General features: G+C 40.7%; 1 pseudogene; it reads right to left on the reverse strand.

The window, feature by feature from the left end:
* Positions 1 to 12,052: 12,052 nt before the first annotated feature.
* Positions 12,053 to 12,774, reverse strand: LOC115935820 (transcription factor BTF3-like; annotated as a pseudogene).
* Between the last annotated feature and the right edge of the window lie 1,994 nt (positions 12,775 to 14,768).

Here is a 14,768-nt window from a genome sequence, read left to right on the forward strand (position 1 = left end):
TGTCTTTATCATATTCTAAATTCTTACATATTTCTCAGTCTATTTCTGGACTCTTCATTCTGTTCCACTGATTTGTCTATTCAGGCATCATTACCAAATATTTTAATTAGTTATATATTTATAATGTATTTTCATAGACAATATATGAGTCATTCATATTTATTTATTTATTTATTTTGAGACAGAGTGTCACTCTTGTCACCCAGGCTGGAGTGCAGTGGTGTGATCTTGGCTTACTGCAACCTCCGCCTCCTGGGTTCAAGCTATTCTCCTGCCTCAGCCTCCTGAGTTGCTGGGATTACAGGTGCCCCCCACCACACCTGGCTAATTTTTGTACTTATAGTAGAGACAGGGATTCACCATGTTGGCCAGGCCGGTCTCCAACTCCTAACCTCAGGTGATCTGCCTGCCTTGGCCTTCCAAAGTGCTGGGTTTAGAGGTGTGAGCCACCGTGCCCAGCCAGGGTCGTTTATCTTTAATATTCACCAAATTTCCATTTAATTTATCAGAGTTACTTATTTAAAATCTTTCAGAATTTTTCTAGCTATTCTGGCTTGCTTATCTTTCCAGTAAAATGTAGGATCTACTTGTTTACTGTGAAAAAAAGTCCTTTTGACATTTATGGATAAAATATTAAGGGCAGCCAGAGAGAAAGGTTGGGTTATCCACAAAGGGAAGCCCATCAGACTAACAGCGGATCTCTGAGCAGAAACTCTACAAGCCAGAAGGGAGTGGGGGCCAACATTCAACATTCTTAAAGAAAAGAATTTTCAACCCAGAATTTCATATCCAGCCAAACTAAACTTCATAAGTGAAGGAGAAATAAAATCCTTTACAGACAAGTAAATGCTGAGAGATTTTGTCACCACCAGGTCTGCCTTACAAGAGCTCCTGAAGGAAGCACTAAACATGGAAAGGAACAACTGGTACCAGCCACTGCAAAAACATGCCAAATTGTAAAGACCATCGATGCTATGAAGAAACTGCATCAACTAACGAGCAAAATAACCAGCTAACCTCATAATGACAGGATCAAATTCACACATAATAATATTAACCTTAAATGTAAATGGGCTAAATGCTCCAATTAAAAGACACAGACTGGCAAATTGGATAAAGAGTCCAGACCCACCAGTGTGCTGTATTCAGGAGACCCATCTCATGTGCAGAGACACACATAGGCTCAAAATAAAGGGATGGAGGAAGATCTACCAAGCAAATGGAAAACAAAAAAAAAGCAGGGATTGCAATCCTAGTCTCTGATAAAACAGACTTTAAACCAACAAAGATCAAAAGAGACAAAGAAGGCCATTACATAATGGTAAAGGGATCAATTCAACAAGAAGAGCTAACTATCCTAAATATATATGCACCCAATACAGGAGCACCCAGATTCATAAAGCAAGTCCTTAGAGACCTGCAAAGAGACTTAGACTCCCACACAATAATAATGGGAGACTTTAACACCCCACTGTCAACATTAGACAGATCAACGAGACAGAAAGTTAACAAGGATATTCAGGAATTGAACTCAGCTCTGCACCAAGCGGACCTAACAGACATCTACAGAACTCTCCACCCCAAATCAACAGAATATATATTCTTCTCAGCACCACATCACACACACTTATTCCAAAGTTGACGACATGGTTGGAAACAAAGCACTCCTCAGCAAATGTAAAAGAACAGAAATTATAACAAACTGTCTCTCAGACCACAGTGCAATCAAACTAGAACTCAGGATTAAGAAACTCACTCAAAACTGCTCAACTACATGGAAACTGAACAACCTGCTCCTGAATGACTACTGGGTACATAACAAAATTAAGGCATAAATAAAGATGTTCTTTGAAACCAATGAGAACAAAGACACAACATACCAGAATCTCTGGGACACATTTAAAGCAGTGTGTAGAGGGAAAGTTATAGTACTAAATGCCCATAAGAGAAAGCAGGAAAGATCTAAAATTGACACCCAAACATCACAATTAAAAGAACTAGAGAAGCAAGAGCAAGCACATTCAAAAGATAGCAGAAGACAAGAAATAACTAAGATCAGAGCAGAACTGAAGGAGATAGAGACACAAAAAACCCTTCAAAAAATCAACGAATCCAGGAGCTGGTTTTTTGAAAAGATCAACAAAATTGATAGACCACTAGCAAGACTAAGAAAGAAGAAAAGAGAGAAGAATTAAATAGACACAATAAAACTGATAAAGGGGATATCAACACTGATCCCACAGAAATACAAACTACCATCAGAGAATACTATAAACACCTCTATGCAAATAAACTAGAAAATCATGAAGAAATGGATAAATTCCTGGACACATACACCCTCCCAAGACTAAAACAGGAAGAGGTTGAATCCCTGCATAGACCAATAACAGGCTCTGAAATTGAAGCAATAATTAATAGCCTACCAACCAAAAGAAGTCCAGGACCAGACAGATTCACAGCCAAATTCTACCAGAGGTACAAAGAGGAGCTGGTACCATTCCTTCTGAAACTATTCCAATCAATAGAAAAAGAGGCAATCCTCCCTAACTCATTTTATGAAGCCAGTATCATCCTGATACCAAAGCCTGGCAGAGACACAACAAAAAAAGAGAATTTTAGATCAGTATCCCTGATGAACACCGATGCAAAAATCCTCAATAAAATGCTGGCAAACCAAATCCAGCAGCACATCAAAAAGCTTATCCATCATGATCAAGTTGGCTTCATCCCTGGGATGCAAGGCTGGTTCAACATATGCAAATCAATAAACATAATCTATCATATAAACAGAATCAAAGACAAAAACCACATGATTATCTCAATAGATGCAGAAAAGGCCTTCAACAAAATTCAACAGCCCTTCTTGCTAAAAACTCTCAACAAACTAGGTATTAATGGGATATATCTCAAAATAATAAGACCTATTTATGAAAAACCCACATCCAATATACTGATTGGGCAAAAACTGGAAGCATTCCCTTTGAAAACTGGCACAAGACAGAGATGCCCTCTCTCACCACTCCTATTCAACGTAGTATTGGAAGTTCTGGCCAGGGCAATCAGGCGAGAGAAAGAAATAAAGGGTATTAAATTAGGAAAAGAGGAAGTCAAATTGTCCCTGTTTGCAGATGACATGATGATTGTATATTTAGAAAACCCAATCGTCTCAGCCCAAAAACTCTTTGAGCTGATAAGCAACTTCAGCAAAGTCTCAGAATACAAAACCAATGTGCAAAAATCACAAGCGTTCCTATACACCAATAACAGACAAACAGAGAGCCAAATCATGAGTGAACCCCCATTCACAATTGCTTCAAAGAGAATAAAATACCTAGGTATCCAACTTACAAGGGATGAGAAGGACTTCTTCAAGGAGAACTACAAACCACTGCTCCACGAAATAAAAGAGGACACAAACAAATGGAAGAACATTCCATGCCCATGGATAGGAAGAATCAATATCGTGAAAATGGCCATACTGCCCAAGGTAATTTATAGATTCAATGCCATCCCCATCAAGCTACCAATGACTTTCTTCACAGAATTGGAAAAAATTACTTTAAAGTTCATATGGAACCAAAAAAGAGCCCGCATTGCCAAGACAATCCTAAGCCAAAAGAACAAAGCTGGAGGCATCACACTACCTGACTTCAAACTATACTACAAGACTACAGTAACCAAAACAGCATGGTACTGGTACCAAAACAGAGATATAGACCAATGGAACAGAACAGAGCCCTAACTAATAATACCACACATCTACAACCATCTGATCTTTGACAAAGCTGACAAAAACAAGAAATGGGGAAAGGATTCCCTATTTAATAAATGGTGCTGGGAAAACACTGGATCCCTTCCTTACACCTTATACAAAAATTAATTCAAGATGGATTAAAGACTTAAATGTTAGATCTAAAACCAAAAAACGCTAGAAGAAAACCTAGGCAATAACATTCAGGACATAGGCATGGGCAAGGACTTCATAACTAAAACACCAAAAGCAATGGCAACAAAAGCCAAAATTGACAAATGGGATCTAATTAAACTAAAGAGCTTCTGCACAGCAAAACAAACTACCATCAGAATGAACAGGCACCCTACAGAATGGGAGAAAATTTTTACAATCTACCCATCTGACAAAGGGCTAATATCCAGAATCTACAAAGAACTTAAGCAAATTTACAAGAAAAAATCAAACAACCCCATCAAAAAGTGGGCAAAGGATATGAACAGACACTTCTCAAAAGAAGACATTTATGCAGCCAACAGACACATGAAAAAATGCTCATCATCACTGGCCATCAGAGAAATGCAGATCAAAACCACAAAGAGATACCATCTCACACCAGTTAGAATGGCGATCATTAAAAAGCCAGGAAACAACAGGTGCTAGAGAGGATGTGGAGAAATAGGAACACTTTTACACTGTTGGTGGGACTGTAAACTAGTTTGACCATTGTGGAAGACAGTGTGGCAATTCCTCAAGGACCTAGAACTAGAAATACCATTTGACCCAGCCATCCCATTACTGGGTATATACCCAAAGGATTATAAATCATGCTGCTATAAAGACACATGCACACGTATGTTTATTGTGGCACTATTCACAATAGCAAAGACTTGGAACCAACCAAAATGTCCATCAATGATAGACTGGATTAAGAAAATGTGGCACATATACACCAAGGAATACTATGCAACCATAAAAAATGATGAGTTCATGTCCTTTGCAGGGACATGGATGAAGCTGGAAACCATCATTCTGAGCAAACTATCGCAAGGACAGAAAACCAAACACGGCATGTTCTCACTCATAGGTGGGAATTGAACAATGAGAATAGTTGGACACAGGGTGGGGAACATCACGCACCGGGGCCTGTCGTGGGGTGGGGGGAAGGGGGAGGGATAGCATTAGGAGATATACCTAATGTAAATGATGAGTTAATGGGTGCAGCACACCAACATGACACATGTATGCATATGTAACACACCTGCATGTTGTTCACATGTACCCTAGAACTTAAAGTATATATATATATATATATATAAAAGAATATAACACTATACGCTAGTAGTCTAGGGGAGGGGTCAGCAAACTATATCCCACAGGCCAAAATTTATCCTACTCGCTGTATATCTATAACCCATGAACTAATAATAACTTTTTTTTTTTTGAGACAGAGTCTCGCTATGTTGCCCAGGCTGGAGTGCAGTGGCACGATCTTGGCTCACTGGAAGCTCCGCCTCCCAGGTTCAGACCATTCTCCTGCCTCAGCCTCCCGAGTGGCTGGGACTACAGGTGCCCACCACCATGCCCAGCTAATTTTTTGTATTTTTTTAGTAGAGATGGGGTTTCATTGTGTTAGCCAGGATGTCCTCAATCTCCTGACCTCATGATCTGCCCGCCTCAGCCTCCCAAAGTGCTGGGATTACTGAGCCACCGTGCCCGGGCAGAATAAAATTTTTTTAAGTCTTAAATGCTTGAAAAAAACTTTGAAAGAAAAATGATATTTCATGACACAAGAAAATTATATAAAATTCAAATTTCAGTATCCATGAATTTTTTTTGGACCACAACCATGCTCACTCATTTATGTATTAGTTATGACTGAGTTCTTGCTACAAAGGCAAAGTTGAGTAGTTGTAGCAGAAACCTTGTGGCCCACAGAGCCTAAATTATTTACTATCTGGCCCTGAAAAGTTTGCCGATTCTGATCTAGGGCATGATTCTCAAAGTGTCAGAATCCTTGAGGTTAGCCTAGGATTCTATTTTGAATAGGCTCCTCCCCTCCATTCTTATGCCCATTAAGTGAGACAATCATGAAAATAAATAGAAGCAATATGAGATGATAATTGCTTCAATGGCTGTGGGTGGGCAGTGGAAATAGGTTAGATAGCACCTAGATCCACCTGGAGGGAGCCAGGAAGTCTTCATCTTACATATTGTCAGTGAAGAAGGAAAGGAAGGCATTTTCCTGCCAGAATAGCAGAAAATGAGAATTTCAGAGGAAGGCCAGAGGTAGTCCAGGATGTTCACAGAACTTAATATTGTTTCCAAGAGACCATATAAAATAGTGTTGAGGAATGTCAATACTGAAGTCTGTTTGTCATTTATTATCAGAGGGACTTGGGGCAAGTCACTTAACTCTTGGTGCCTCAGTCTCTTCACTGCAATTGGGTCTAATAAGTATGCTTCAGTTTATTCATCTGCAAGAGGAATTGCTGTGGTGGTCATTAAGACTTGTTAGAACAATGCCTGGCCCATACTAAGTGAGATGTAAGAGTTAGTTATTGTTATGATGGATACAGAGTAAAGTCAGAGGGTGGAGTGGGGAGAGGTAGGGTTGGAGAGGTAAGGGCTAGATCTTGAAAGGCTTGTGAGTGTATATAGTATTTCAGCAAGTGATGGGGCCTGCCACAGTGGCTCATGCTTGTAATCCTAGCACTTTGGGAGGCCCAAGGCGAGCTGATCATGTGAGCTCAGGAGTTAGAGACCAGCCTGGGCAACATGGCAAAACCCCGTGTCTACTAAAAATACAAAAAATTAGCTAGGCGTGGTGGCACATGCCTGTAATCCCAGCTGCTCAGGAGGCTGAGGCACAAGAATCACCTAAGCCCAGGAGGCAGAGGTTGCCGTGAGCCAAGATTGTGCCACCGCACTCCAGCCTGGGCAACAAGCAAGACTCTGTCTCAAAAAAAAAAAAAAAAAAAAGTTTGGTAAGTGATGAGCATCTGCAGCAGACTGTTACACTGGTAGCTTCCAGTGAACCACAGCTCATAGTATTCATATCCTTGGGTAATCTCCTCTCACATTGACTCTGGATGTTGCCATGTTACTTGCTTTAACTAATTGGACATTGGCAAATGTGATGCAAACAGAAGCTTCATAGGTACATTAGGGCTTATCCTCCTGAAACGCTTTTTCTTAAAATCCTGATCCAGTATGTAAAGAGGTCCAATTATATGCTGGAGAGACCATATGAACAGAGAGACATACACAGCCAGTCCCCAGCATTTTCAGCCATCTCAGTGGGGATGTCCGACCTATGAGTAATGTCATCTTGGATTTCTAGGCCCAGTTTAACAGTGTGAGGACTGCAGCCACAAGAGTGACCCCAGGCGGGAACAGCAGAAGAACCACTTCACTGAGCCCAGCCCAGATTGCAAAATTGTGATCAAATACATGGTTGTTTGAAGTCACTGTGGAAATAGATAACTGAAACATTAGCATTAAGGAATTTTGTTCATGGAAATTATCAGATTTGTATCTATCAAGGGGACTTTGTTGACAATGTGTGAGATGATATGAGACTAGAAGAAGGGATACTGGTAAGAATGTTAGTTCATTGGTCAAAAGAAAAATCATAAATAGTTGAATTAAAGCAGTGGGAAAGAGGATGGAAAAGAGAGAAATGAGAAGACTTTCTTCTCTGCTGAGTGCCTCTGCCCCAGGTCCTGTGCCTTCCTCTTTCTTGCTTTGCTCCCTGATTCTGAGGTGTGAGCCACTGTGCCTGGCAAGACACCCAACATTTAATAAGTACTTAGTAGATTCCAGGTACTGTAATAACTAGTCACAATCAACTCAATAAATTTTAGCTCCTATGATTATTTAGCAGAGTACCTGACACCTAGAAAGCACACTGTAGATATTAGGTCTTCAAAGATACATTCAGATACAGATGACTTTAAATAAGAAAAAATATATTTAACCCCTGATAATCTGTGTCTTCTTTGTGAAACAGGAATTGAAGAAATCTGGCAAGAGTATGAGTGAGGGTATTGGAGACAGCCATGGGGGAGTGAGAAATAAGCTTAGGTCTATGCAGTATCACGTTGTTAAGTAGTGGTAAGGACCTGTTGAGATTAGACACCATAATTAGTAGTGGCTCCTTCCTATATCATTAAGAAAATTAAGTCACTTTTCTCCAGCAGCCCTCTACATGCTAGAGGCAAACATTTGGATTAATCCAGGTTGGAAATTGGAGGATGAGTGTCATATAGAGAGACAATGGAATCAAATATATTGGCAAAATAATGGTCAAAACAAAGTTCCATATGGCCTAGACTAGATGAGGAAGGATGTGAAGCCAGGAGCGCATGGTATGCTTAGAGAAAGAGAGGGGTCAAGATGGACAAGGGGAAAGACTGCAGACTTGGTGAAAGTATGGAGGGGAGAACATCGATACCTAAATCTCCAGTTGTGTTAGTCCAGAGTCTGCTAGTCTAGTCTAAAGGACAAGAGCATTGATATGGTTTGGATCTGTGTCCCTGCCCAAATCTCCTGTTCAATTGTAATCCTCAGCATTGGAGGTGGAGCCTGGTGGGAAGTGACTGGATCATCAAGGTTGATCCTTTATGAATAGTTTAGCCCCATCTCCTTGTGTTCTGTTCTCCTGAAAGCGAGTTCTTGCAAGATCTTGTTTAAAAGTATGTAACACCTCCCTCCTCTCTCTCTTGCTTCTGCTCCCATCATGTGAGACACCTTGCTCCCTCTTTGCCTTGCACCATGATTGAAAGTTTCCTGAGGCCTCCCCAGAACTGAGTGGATGTCAGCTTCATTCTTCCTGTACAGCCTGCAGACCTGTGAGCCAATTAAACTTATTTTCTTCATAAATTACCCAGTTTCAGGTGTCTCTTTATAGCAACGTGAGAACAGACTAATACAAGCACCATCTTGGATCAAGAATTTAAGAACCTTTAAAAAATTAACCTCTAAAACTCTATGACTTACTGTAATGGCACAAATTCATAAGAATGATCAGTCTGTGGTTTGTTTTGGAGAAATCACTTATGTATGTTTCACAGAAGAGAATAATGCTGTGACTTTGACTTCTTATGATCATAAAAACTTGAAAAGACAACAAAGTGACACAGGTACGAAAGTTTTAAGAGTAAATGTTTCCTTCTCTCTAATCCTAATTATGAGAGGTAATCACCCTTACAGGTGGGTGTTGTCCTAGCTTGGGTTCCCCAAAAAGTAGAGCCTGAGACAGGGACTTGAGGACTTAGGTGCAGTTAGGCCATGTGAAAGTCACAGGGAGCAAGAGAAAGAGGGAGAGAAGCAGGAGGCGGCAACATAGGGACATATCATCAAAATTCTGAGGTTCAATTCCACCAGGACCTGTGAAAGTTAAACTTACTAAAAATAAAATAAAATAAAATAGGACTGGGCATGGTGGCTCACGCCTGTAATCCCAGCACTTTGGGAGGCCGAGGCAGGTGGATAATGAGGTCAGGAGATCAAGACCATCCTGGCTAACACGGTGAAACCCTGTCTCTACTAAAAAATACAAAAAATTAGCTGGGCATGGTGGCGGGCGACTGCAGTCCCAGCTATGCTGGAGGCTGAGGCAGGAGAATGGCATGAACCCGGGAAGCGGAGCTTGCAGTGAGTGGAGATCCCACCACCGCACTCCAGCCTGGGTGATAGAGCGAGACTTCGTCTCAAAAAAAATAAATAAATAAAAATAAATAAATAAATAAATAAATAAAACAAAAAAATAAATAAAATAGTTTTTCCGTGGAGCATGTTAAATACAAGCAAACACAATAAACTTAGAATTAGCATATGACCCAGCATTTTCACTCCCTAGCATATACCCCAAAGAATTTAAAGTTGGGACTCAAACAGATACTTGTACACTAATGTTCATAGTGGCGTTATTCACAATATTCAAAATGTGGAACAACCAAATGCCCCCTCAGCAGATGAATGTATCAACAAAAGTTGATATATACATACAATGGAATATTATTCAGCCTTTAAAAGGAATGGCTGGGCACAGTGGCTCACACCTGTAATCCCAGCACTTTGGGAGGCCAAAGTGGGCAGATCATGAGGTCAGGAGATCAAGACCATCCTGGCCAACATGGTGAAACACCGTCACTACTAAAAATACAAAAATTAGCCAGGCATGCTGGCGCATGCCTATAGTCCCAACTACTGGGGAGGCTGAGGCAGGAGAATTGCTTGAACCTGGGAGGCTGAGGCTACAGTAAGCTGAGATGGTGCCACTGTACTCCAGCCTGGGTGACAGAGCAAGACTCCATCTCAAAAAAAAAAAAAAAAAAAAAAAAAAAGATTACAGTGGTAAATTTATATTGTGTATATTTTACTGCAATTTTAAAAAGTGTACAGGATGACTCCCACACTTGTCCACTTGAAGGCTGTGGGTTGTGGTGGGGCTGGGGAATTTATGCATTAGCTCTCATTCTACATTGGTAGAGTGTTGCTCACTCACTTTTCCTAGGTGGCTCTTGTTTGCAAGGCTAAGTGGGCTTCCTTGAGAAGCCCCCAAGGCAGAGTATGAAAAGACCACAGGCATGCTCTTTTGGTGGGACATCACCACTACACTCAGAGCATGTGTGGAACCACCTACACAGCTGTGGCTGAAATCAGAGATGGACTGAGGGTATGCAATCTGAGGCCTCAAAAGGCCTCTGGTACAAATATGTATTCTTTTAGATAATTCTCTCATGCATTTACAAATATACAAATAAGGCTCTATCTATATCTACACATATTTTTATATACTGATAATTTTACTTTTGCAAATCATGCTATTCATGTTGTTTGGCAAACTTGCTTTCCTCATAGATATATTTCTAGCTTTGTACTTATAGATGCACCTCAATCTGTTTAGCCACTGCAGAGTAATCCATTGTATATGGAGGTACCCTAATTTTTTTTAACCCACTGCAATTGTACCTTCGCATTCATCAATAACAAATGCGTTTTGCTAAGGTCACGAGTGACTTTCATATCTTTAAACCCAATCAGTCATTTTTAGGGACTTCTATGGCCTTCACTTGCTTTCATCTTCTTTGATGTGTTTGCTTTGACATTTGCATCGTGATGGTATATTCTTTGCTTCAAGTCACACATTTTCAGATGTAATTTTAAAAGAATTAGTAAATATGGTGACAGATTCAAAGTCAAATCATCATATAAGATAGAACAGGGATTGTTTTCCTTGTCTTTTTATAAAAAGCATTTTTCCAAGCTGTTTGCTCCTGAATTTTCTGTAAGCAAGAAAAAACTCTCAAAAATGTTTGACTTGATGTTTGAAGAAAATATCTGCTAATTATAGTTTGCAGGCATGTGCAACAAAATAACATACATGTGGATTACAGCATTCTGTATTGTTTGCTGACGCTGAGTGAAATAGGCTATTATTAGTTGAGAATTATGTGGGCAGGATATAGATGGGGTGATTTTAACAATTAAGTGAAAAGACACTTTTTTTTCATTCAATGTCAATACATTTTAATGTCTCTCAAAATCCAGTTTTATTTAATTGAAATCATTTCAGGAGATTTAGGAGTATTTATGTTGAGCTTCTATTAACCTTTCAAATTTAGGGTTGACACTTGGGACTTAGATTACAAAGTATAACATTTGTATTAGTTCGCATGCAAAAAGCACAAGTTCGTCCATCCTGGGTGCCTCAGTCTGTTTAGGCTGCCATAACAAAATACCGTAGACTGGGTGGCTTAACAACAGACATCTATTTCTCACAGTACTGGAGGCGGATTATGATCAAGGTGCCAGGCCAGGCACGGTGGCTCACACCTGTAATCCCAGCACTTTGGGAGGCCAAGGTGGGCGGATCATGAGGTCAAGAGATCGAGACCATTTTGGCCAACATGGTGAAACTCTGTCTGTACTAAAAATACAAAAATTAGCTGGGCATGGTGGCACATGCCTGCAGTCCCAGCTACTTGGGAGGCTGAGGCAGGAGAACCCAGGAGGTGGAGGGAGGCGGAGGTTGCAGTGAGGTCGCACTGCACTCCAGCCTGGCTACAGAGCGAAACTCCGTCTCAAAAAATAAATAAATAAATAAACAAACAAACAAACAAACAAACATCAAGGTGCCAGCAGATTCAGCAACTGGTGAGGACCCTGGCCCTGCTTGTTGACAGCTGCCTTCTCATTACATATTCACATGGCAGAGAAAGGAAGCTTTTGTGTCTCTTCCTCTTCTTCTTTCTTTTTTCTTTCTTTCTTTTTTTTTTTTTAACTAGTCAAAGAACTTTATTAACCTTTGTTTCAAACTTTATTCCCAGGCTTCTTCGGTTTAATTAGCTGCAAAGAATGAACTGTGTATAAGCAAATACTGAAAAGAGCTGCAGTGTCAAAGGGGCTTGGGCTTAAAGATATTAGAGATCTAGATTTTATCAGATCCATAAACAAATATTTCTTAAAAAGCAGTCATAATATAAAATGGCAGCTCCCAGTAACTTCTTCATGTTTTATCTTCAGAAGTTGACTCAGTTCAGTTTGCCTCATTCTTGGAAGCCTCATCAAAATTCTCCACAAGCTCTGGAACTTCATTATCATCATCATCATCCTCTCCAGTAGCAAGTGGTGCTTTTCCATCCACAGATTGTTTGGGCAGAGCTTCAGCCAGTCTCCTTAAACTAGGCGGACTGTCTGCACCAAGCTGGTTTAAGACGCTGGCTAGCATTTCTGTCAGCTGCTTTGTCCCAGCATGGCCTGTAATGGTGAAGTGTTCGCTGCCAGAGATGCCTGAACCTTAGGGTGGTTAAAGGGGATCACTGTTCCTTGGTTTGTAAACATAGTCACCTCTTCAATACGAGAGATATTGTTTACCCCTCACTTCTTTAAGGAGAACTGAAGTTTTTGAACATCTGCTGTGGCTGTTCTATGAACCACCTTCTTCTTTCTGTGAGCAGTTCCTTTCCCACCAATGCACATTCGTGCCTGCAGTTTGGCGAGTTTTTCCTGGTTCATGATCGTTTCTTTCATCTTGTCCGAGCAGATAAGGGGTCGCGCGGGGGACTAGGATTGGTCCTCAGGGGGTCTCCCGTGGACCAGCTGAGATGAAGCGCACACATGCTAGAACGCAAGATGGCAGCCCTTCCTCTTCTTAAAAAGGCATGAATCCCGTTATGGGGGCTCTACATCCGTGACCTCATCTAAATAGAATGACCTCCCAAAGGCTCACTCTTTAGTACCATCACACTATGGGTTTAGGGCTTCAACATATGAGTGATGGGGGCACATGAGCATCCAGTCCATAAGGCAGGGATATGTGTTTTGCCGCTTATTATGTGTGTGACCATGGTTGTATCACTTAACCTTAGTTTTCTCATCTACAAAATGAGTCATATTTTATAATCTCGTACAGCTCATGTGAAGATGAAATAGGATAACATTTCTTTTCTTCCTTTTTTTTCTTTTTTTTTTTTTTGAGACGGAGTTTCGCTCTTGTTGCCCAGGCTGGAGTGCAGTGGCACAATCTTTGCTCACTGCAACCTCCACCTCCGAGGTACAAGCAATTGTCCTGCCTCAGCCTCCCAAGTAACTGGGATTACAGGGGCGTGCCACCACGCCTATCTAATTTTTGTATTGTTTTAGTAGAGATGGAGTTTCACTACGTTGGCCAGGCTAGTCTCCAATTCCTGAGCTCAAGTGATCCGCCCTCCTTGGCCTCCCAAAGTGTTGGGATTACAGTCGTGAGCCACCACACCCAGCCAAAATGGGATAACATTACTAAAGTGTTTGATGATGCCTTTTGTGTAGACAGCTATTATTAGGATACTTCTCTGAGTATAAAACGTTACTCACTCTTTACGGTTCTTCAATATCATGGTGGTCAGATGGGTTGGAAGGGCATACTTTCAGTAGGACTCAATGGAACATGAAACTATTAATTGTGTCAGCAAGGCACCCTAATTGGAAAGGTGATTTGTCAGCACTGAATCCATCTACACTTGCTAGATTCTGATAAGGATTAGGGATGTAGTCAGGGATTCACACAATGCCAACTGACCAGGAGGTAGGTCAAAGTCATGGGCTTCGTTTCATTTTTATCACATTCTTACCTCCCAAGGATACTAGAGTCCAGAGACTGATGTAAGAGCTTTAAGCCTAGGGTCCCTCTGCTTCCAAGATAGAGCGTAGTGAATGGGCTTCCGATATACTCTTGCAAATGAGCTTTTCCTGTAGAGAAACTTAGACTGTCCTAAGAGTCTCAAAGGGGGTCTATGACCCAACAGACATTACAAGCGTCTAACCATAAAGAAATTTCTAGTATTTTCCATAGCATCCTCCTCATCTAAATATCTTTTGACCTGTGCTTTCTAGTTAAAATTTTTATTTCTTTTCTCTAGGAAAAGATTAAATTTGGTTGGGATACTCACAATCTAAAATTGAACAAATGAATATATGTACTTTTTTTTGGAGGGATTGTTAATTAAGAAACAGAGAAGAGCTATCTGTAAAGTAGAAAATCATGAAAGATAGAGAAGTTGCAGTCATTTTCCATAATTTTAATAGTGCCGTGTAACCTAAACACCCTTGGCCTTCACAGCCAGTGGGTGTAAACAAGGTCATAGGAACATTAGTAAGACCTGAATTTAGCATCCTTATTATCCCTTCCTGACATATTTCAGGACCCCAGCTCATCTCTGATTTCATGGATGTTTAACTTGTGCTCAGGAACACGTCCATACATGCTCTAATTTTGTATCATTACTGAAGTCCGTTACTAGGAACCATTGTATTGTGGTTCTTCAATATTGCCACTGTGGCCAGGATCTCCAGTGGGAATGCTACTTCCTGGCACTTCTGCTCCACTGCTGTGCTGAGATTCCTGCCAGATGCCATCCTGTGCTGTGCAGAGATTGGGGACATGCTCGTCTCTTCTCTAAGCAGCAATTTGGCACCTAAGCTCCATAGTGCTATTGTGTATGCAGTTTGTCTTTTTTTTTTTTTTTTTTGAGACAGAGTCTCGTTCTGTCAC

Source organism: Gorilla gorilla, chromosome 13, assembly GCF_029281585.2.
Source record: "Gorilla gorilla gorilla isolate KB3781 chromosome 13, NHGRI_mGorGor1-v2.1_pri, whole genome shotgun sequence".
NCBI classification, from domain to species: domain Eukaryota; kingdom Metazoa; phylum Chordata; class Mammalia; order Primates; family Hominidae; genus Gorilla; species Gorilla gorilla.